The sequence below is a fragment of the Miscanthus floridulus genome, chromosome 9 (genome assembly GCF_019320115.1).
Source record: "Miscanthus floridulus cultivar M001 chromosome 9, ASM1932011v1, whole genome shotgun sequence".
In the NCBI taxonomy this organism is placed as follows: Eukaryota; Viridiplantae; Streptophyta; class Magnoliopsida; order Poales; family Poaceae; genus Miscanthus; species Miscanthus floridulus.
Genome location: NC_089588.1, coordinates 138661621 through 138669073, shown reverse-complemented (window position 1 = coordinate 138669073; position 7453 = coordinate 138661621).

The following is a 7453-nucleotide window of genomic DNA, read 5'->3' as shown; positions in this document are numbered from 1 at the left end:
CATAACAGCAATAATTTGTCTAAAGCAAGCATAAGAACAACAAGAATCTGAGTTAGTTACCCTTCTGACAAACAGCAACTTTGGATCAGGACTGACATAGAAACTACCCTTCTGTCATAAGCCTCGCACTTAAGCTGCACGAGCTCCTCCTGCTCCCAACATCCACATAGGAAAATGCAAAAGCAAATCTTAGTTACCTTTGTAATCAAGAAGAAAGCATCTTAATGGCAATCGATGGTACTGGTTCATATATACATTTTTTTTTGCTTTGGCTACCACATTTCTGACTCCAAACTAGTTCTATTGCTCTGGAAAGCACATTTCTAACTCCAAACTATGGCTAGCAGGATATGTTAAGTTTCCAAATAGTAAGATAATTGAAAAACTTGTAGGACTGAAAATACCTTTCCAAATAGTGACCCTGGCTGTTGAAGCGCTGCGACTCTCTCTCTGATATTGTCCTTCGCCTGCTCAATCACAACAAGAAATCCCCAGCATGCTTTTAGCATCAAATTCTAACATAGTTGTTTGGAGCTTTTAGCACATATAGTAGTTTGGAGCTTTAGATAACTCAAAACTAAGTAGATAACCAAAACAATATATAGCAGTTGTGACTTAATAGAAGTTAGGTAGATATACAAAACAGGTTGAAATACAAGGAGATACAATCATCACAGCTTTTAATAAATGTTGATACAGTGTAGCAAAAAATTGGCAGAACTAGTGTTCTAGCATCAGCAATAAGTCCACTCATGGCACAGCCTATGTGCTCATCAATTCCCATGACTTTTTCCACACTGCTTGGCTCCTATGACACCAAAGAGCAAAGAAAGATTGAATTCAATGATTAACAATTTAGACATGAAACAGAATATACCATGAAAACCATAGGCTAAGTGGAGCTGCTATATCCTCTGATAAAACCACTCCTATTATAGCCACAAAAATTTCAGTATTAATCTCCAATTAACAAGCATCAAGAGTTCGACACTTAAGTACAATTAATTATCATATAGCCCAAATCACATGGTAAAGGACCTTTAAGTTCTTAGTTTGGGAAAATTCATAGGAAATTGCAGCCATCATAGATCAAGGAACCATATCAATTTGGGGAAAGAAGGAGAGAACGAAGGGACATATGTGCAAAACCTGAGCAGCTAGGGTTACTCAAATGAAATCCATGAACTATACACGTAATGGACCCCTTGATCCAGAATGCAGCTAGGGTTTGGCGCATCACAGGCGTGGCTAAGGTTACCCATGACCACGCGGAGCACCATGGAGGAGGAGACTTGAGATGGCTAGGCTATAGGCCACGCACCTGGATCCTGCTGCCACCGCCGCCCCAATGTCGGGATCACACCATTGCCGCCGCCCCGGCTGGGATCCCGCCGCGCAAGAACCTAGCCGCCCGCGCCCAGATCCCGTAGCTGGCGCCACCCGCGTTGTGATGCCGGCGCCGCCCGCGCTGGGCATCCGCGTCGCTATGATGCTGAGAGAACTGGAGTAGAGGGGTGAGAGAGAGATGAGTCAATAGGGATGGGGCGCCCAGATCCAGCCGGCACCATCGTCTGCACGTTCGGATCAAGCCGCCGCCGCCGTCCGCGTGCCCGGAGCCAACCGCCTAGAGAGAGAGAGAGAGAGAGAGAGAGAGAGAGAGAGAGAGAGAGAGAGAGAGAGAGAGAGAGAGAGAGAGAGAGAGGAGCGACACACGAGGAGGAGGGGATTGGAGTCGGGACTCGGGGACACATGGGGCTGGAGTCGGGGAGCGGACGTGAGGGCTCGGTCATAGGCTAGAGTCAATAATTTTTTTGGGTCCGTGGGACAACCAAGTGACACGGTGTTCTTTGGCGCATGTGTGAGTAACAACTGATGTTACAGACACATCCCAACCACGAACTACAGACGCGTGTTAACTATCTGCGTCTGTGACGTATCGTCTAACTATAGACGTACAGACACGTCCTATAAACACAGACGCTTGTTACTAACACACGTCTGTAGTAAGCGCTTATTACAGATGTGTGTTGGTGCCACTAGCGACCCCGGTTGGCGACTTCTTACAGACGCGCGTCGAGAAGGCGCGTCTGTAAAATCGTACTACAGACGCGCGTTTGTGCTAACGTCTGTAGGTGACGTGGTGGACATGTGGCTTTTTTACATAGTGTAATATGTTCAGGAGCAAAGATAGGATCTAGACTATAGTCGCAAGTCACTTGTTTCATAGGGAAAGTATTGTCCTCAAAGAATGTAGCATCTCTAAGCTAGATGATTTTACCAACATGCATGTTAGCTATTATAGATTTCACTATTAAGAACATTTATCCCATGTTCTGTATAGCATAATATGAGAAGTCACAATCTACGTTTTTGTCCAAGCTGACTCTTCTTGCGAAATAGCAAGTTGACCTTGGCCATACAACCCCGGCCCAAATTCAGGCGTATGATAGCTTTAGCATTTTCTTTTCCCAGCTCGTTAGTCTTGTGTACTTAATTCTTGGTATAGGAACCCTATTTAGAGCATCACAAATAGTCAATATAGCTTCACCTCATCATCGGAAACTCCCGCATTTTTCTAGCATGGCTTTTTACAAATTTAATTACAGTATGTCTTATTATTTCAGCATCCCCATTTGATTGTGGTAAATAGGAAGACTTAGTCTCATTAATTATACCATGTTCCTTACAGAACACCATATATATTATCTGTCCTTATCCGCTTGGTCTTATAGAGATAATAGTAGTGCAGTGGCTCGTCTTATGTAGCAAAATCATGAACCATGCATCTATCAATGCAATGAAGTCTCTGTTTCCATAAGTTGTCAACATGCCGTTCATTTTGTTTGCACAAGTAAGAATGATTTAATCTCAATTGTGCCATGTTCCTCGCGTGAGTAGCCTGGTGAGGCTTACCAGGTTGCTTAGATTTCACTCACACTTGGCAAGTAGAACCTGATGTGACTATGGTGAACTTAAAGATTAAACTCATAATAGCTAAGCAGGTCATAAAACAAAGATGTATATCAAAGTTGTGAATGCAAAAAAAAAAAAAAAAACTAATATCCTATATCTAGCTATAAAATAACTTATTATGCAAGGCGCACCAAAACTCCCGAGTCCGAGCCACCAGCGAACCATGCCCGTCCATTCGTCCACCGCAGTTGACGCGCTTTGTGGTCCCCTTCGGACAAGTGCATTCATGCATTGATCGATTCCCCCTGCTGGCTGGACTCCTAATTAATGTAGCGTGCTCCATACAAATTGAGCCACACCACCCAAATTACGTCCGCTTACCCAGAAAAGCACAATCCTCCAGCCGTTGCTTGCCTTGGCTCGTAAATCAACGGATTAAACTGGACCGCACCTCCGATCCCGCTAATCACGTCACTTCGTTCCAGAGGGCAGTCACGAACAAAAATCGCCCCACAAGAGTACACCGCACGGCGGCTCCTCCCAGTGCATCCTCCTGGTGGCCGCAGCGTCAAGGCCTCTCCAATCTAAGCACCGGCGGCGGCAGCATCGAGTCCTCTCCAATCCAAGCACCGGTGGCTGCGTCACCGTGGCGGCGTGGGTCTCCTCCACCACAAGCACGGCGCGTGGGGGCGTGGGTCTCCGGCTCTCCGCCACCGGCGAGGCACGAGTCACCAACTGGTGATGGCGGCCCCCGCCCTCATGCGCTCGGCGAGCAGCGCTCCATCCACGACGGCTCCCGTACCGGCGGCAGTAGCAACGAGCCAACACTACCGGATTCAATTTCTTTGTCGAGTGCCTCAGGCACTCGGCAAAGAGCGCTCGGTAAACATTTTATCGGCAAAGACCTCTTTGCCGAGTGTACTTTATCGGGCACTCGGCAAAGCCTTTGCCGAGTGCTAATCTGACATTCGGCAAAGAAAAGTCGCCGTGACGACAAGCGCCACCGTGACGGCGGCTTTACTGAGTGTCAAGGTCAAGCACTCGGCAACGGTCGCCGCTTTACCGAGCGCCTTTGACTCAGACACTCCGCAAAGGTGGCCACTGTGCCGAGTGCCACCGGCAAGACACTCGGCAAAGATAGCCTATTTGCCGAGTGTCTTGACAGGACACTCGGCAAACAAGAGACCTTTGCCGAGTGCCTGGCCCGTGGTACTCGGCAAAGCTGTGATGTTTGCCGAGTGCAGTGGCCTTTGCACTCGGCAAAGCATGTTCGCCGAGTGTCATGGCCATTGCACTCGGCAAAGTGACTGAAAATAGCTTTTTTTATTTGTTTTTTACATCCCATCCAAACAAACAGAAGATACATATAACAAACATCACCAACATCACATATATATCATCAACACCACATATATATCACCAACATCACATATATATCACAAACGTCACATACATATCACAAACGTCACATGTCTCACAATATATCACAAATAAGTTCACAAGTAATCCAAGTGCTCCATCATCTACAACCACAATTGCAAATAGAAGTACCATTAACAACCACAAGAATCTTAACCAGATGGCCAATGAGACTGATTTGGTGAAGGATTCGCTGAAGCATGAGGATCGTTCGATGCCGTCGATTGATTTTGCACAAAGGAGAAGAGATTGCATGTGTGAGACAAGATAAATATATACCATACATGAATAAAACTTTCATACTCCACTAGGTTTGACCGTAAGCATGAACATACAAATTAAAACATTTATACTCACAGGAGTAGAATAGTGAGGAGATGGAGGTGGAGCGAATAGCGAAGGTGGCGGAACTACACCCGTAGCGGCGCCAAGACTTTGCATGTACTAAAGAATCTCCTCCATCCTCTGCTGCTCGGCCTCCCGCTCGGCCTCCACCCTCTCCATCTTCGCCTGCATCTGCTCCCGTATCCTCCTCTCTTGTTCTAGTTGGGCCTATAATATATTCACCCTAATGTTACAATAATGCAAAGGAAAGGTATAAAAAAACAATGAACGACGAATAAACTAGGAATAACCTCGAGTGCCTCCACCCGGTGGTGTGAAGTGTCCTGTTGAGGTCGTATGGCCGGGCTCGTGCTCGTGCTGCTTGCTCGAACCAGGGAGAGACTGGGAGTAGCGGCCGAGTCGATTGCGCCGTCGCCAATCCAGTACCGCCCATGCTTCTTGCCTCCTCCCACCCTCATGACGACTTCTCCATCAAGGTCCTCGGTGCTCGGATCGTACGCTGGCCCATGGACCTCCCTTGCCATCGATGTGTACTCACTGAGGCGGTTGTAGATGGTCGCAATGTTGTACGCCTCGGGCCCATCCTCCGGGTTGTAGTCGACGTTGGACGTCACCTTGCCCTTGTGGGCCATAGCAAATGCCTTGAAGATGGAGCAAGCCTAGCCACATGTGACGCCGACTGCGAGAAAAACAGCAAGATGATTAGAAATCATGCCGAATTGAGTGTTAGAATAAATAAATGAATTCGCGTACCCATGTTTCTGCGTATCCGCTGAGGCTGCGGCTGTGGCTGCCTTGATGGTGTGCTACACCTGGCATCATCAAACACCGCTCCCGGCACAAGTTGTGCATCTCCTCCCACTCGCGTGAGCACCACTTGTCCACCATCTGTACCTAGCACTGGGGATGCGCGGCACACCAATAAGGAATCATCTACAGGCCATCAAGTACATGACATATCAGAAGATGAAATTAAGCCTACTTAATCTAAAAAAGAATCAGTATTAATGTTCTGTATTTACCTGCAGGTACTGATCCCGGGTCAGCATCATGGTTCTTGCGTCCCTTTTGGTGACCTTCGTTCCAAGGACGGTCCCGTGGTAAGTTACGACGGCTTGGATGCGTGCCTCGTAATGCATGTCCACGATGAGTTTTTTGCAACATTTGGTAGCCACCGCATCCGCCCTGGCCTCATGTCCGTCCTGGCATCTAAAGAAATCCTGCATACAAACACGATGTATCCATTCATTATTTCAAGAATGTCCAATGAATGTGATGTATTGAGCAATGTAGTGCGAGGAAGACTTACCCATAGCTCTTGCTTCACCCACTCTGCCTTGTTGTTGAATACCCTGCAGGCCCGATCTACAGCATCGGGGGCAGCGGCGTAGTGGTCAAACGAGTAGGCCGGCCCCGTCACTCCGGCGTACTAAACCAGGTCAGGGAAGTGCTCCTTGCACAGAAGACCGAGGATGCCAATGACTTGGCGTGTGTGAGCACCTCCACTCGCCACAATCGCCTAGTTCCTGCCCAAGTGATTAAGAAAAATTATTAGTTTCTATTTTGATTTTCAACATATCATATAAAGTAGTGATAACATCTAAAGTTACTTACTTTTCCCCTTCGAATCGAATCAGCGGGTGTCTCTCATGAGGTATCGGTCGCTGAGGGAGGCTCGTGGGACCTCGCAAGTAGACGCTCGACGAACTAGAGCAAGCGGAACCCCCTGTTATTGCCTCCTCCTCGTCGTCCTCCTGTGTGTCCTCCTATGCCTCCTCGGTGTCCTCCTGGGGCACCTGCTCCTCCTCCTCCTCCTCATGCGATGGGGCAGCAGGCGATGGCTCCATCCTGTGGCTGCTCCTCCTCCTACTCTCCTCCGGTGCAGCGGTCCTTGTCCTTCGGTACAAGGACGCTAGCTTCCTCATCCCACCGCCCACCATCTTTGTTCAATCACCTGCAATTAAAAAGAGTAAATCAATAAGCACAGATAAACAAGAAGTACTTAGAAAGATGCAAAATAAACAAAACGTAACTACAAAATAACATAGTATTACATGTATTAGAAATAATCTTCATGATCGGGATTAGCTGGATCATAAGTCTCATCATCACTATCAATCATGTCGAAATAATCAACACTATCCGAATGAGCAATGTTGCCATTGTCATTGTCTAAATGTAATCGCTCAAGCATTTGTAAGTCCTTCACATTTTGCACCTCATCTCCAGCGTCCTCTTCAATAACCGTTTCATTGTCTACTTCCATTCCGATCGCTTCGGTTAAGTCTATCTCAAACCTCCCTTCTAGTCCCTCTTCTTGAAAGAACTCTCCGTCATATGTGTTTGGGTCTAAGTTGTAATCTTCATCGTTTGGGACAGACACTTTACCGTGTGGCGATACCCTATGCACAATATCCCAACCCTTAAGATGCCTTTTGGTTTGACATGCATATGGGAGATAATAAACTTGCGTGGCCTATTGGGCCACAATATAGACATCGTCTCCTGGTAAGACGGAATCCTATCGAATTTCAACTAGCCCAAGATTAGAATATGTCCGTCTCGTTACTTTAGGATCAAACCAATGGCATTTGAATATGACGGGATTAAAAGGTTTGGAACCATGAAACTTGAGTTCATATATTTCTTCAATTCTTCCGTAATACTCGACCTCATCAACGCCGGGCGTAAAAACTCCGGAACTTGTGGTTCTTCGATTGGGCCGACTCTGCTCGTAGCTTGTTGTGCGAAAGCGATATCCATTCACGTCATAACT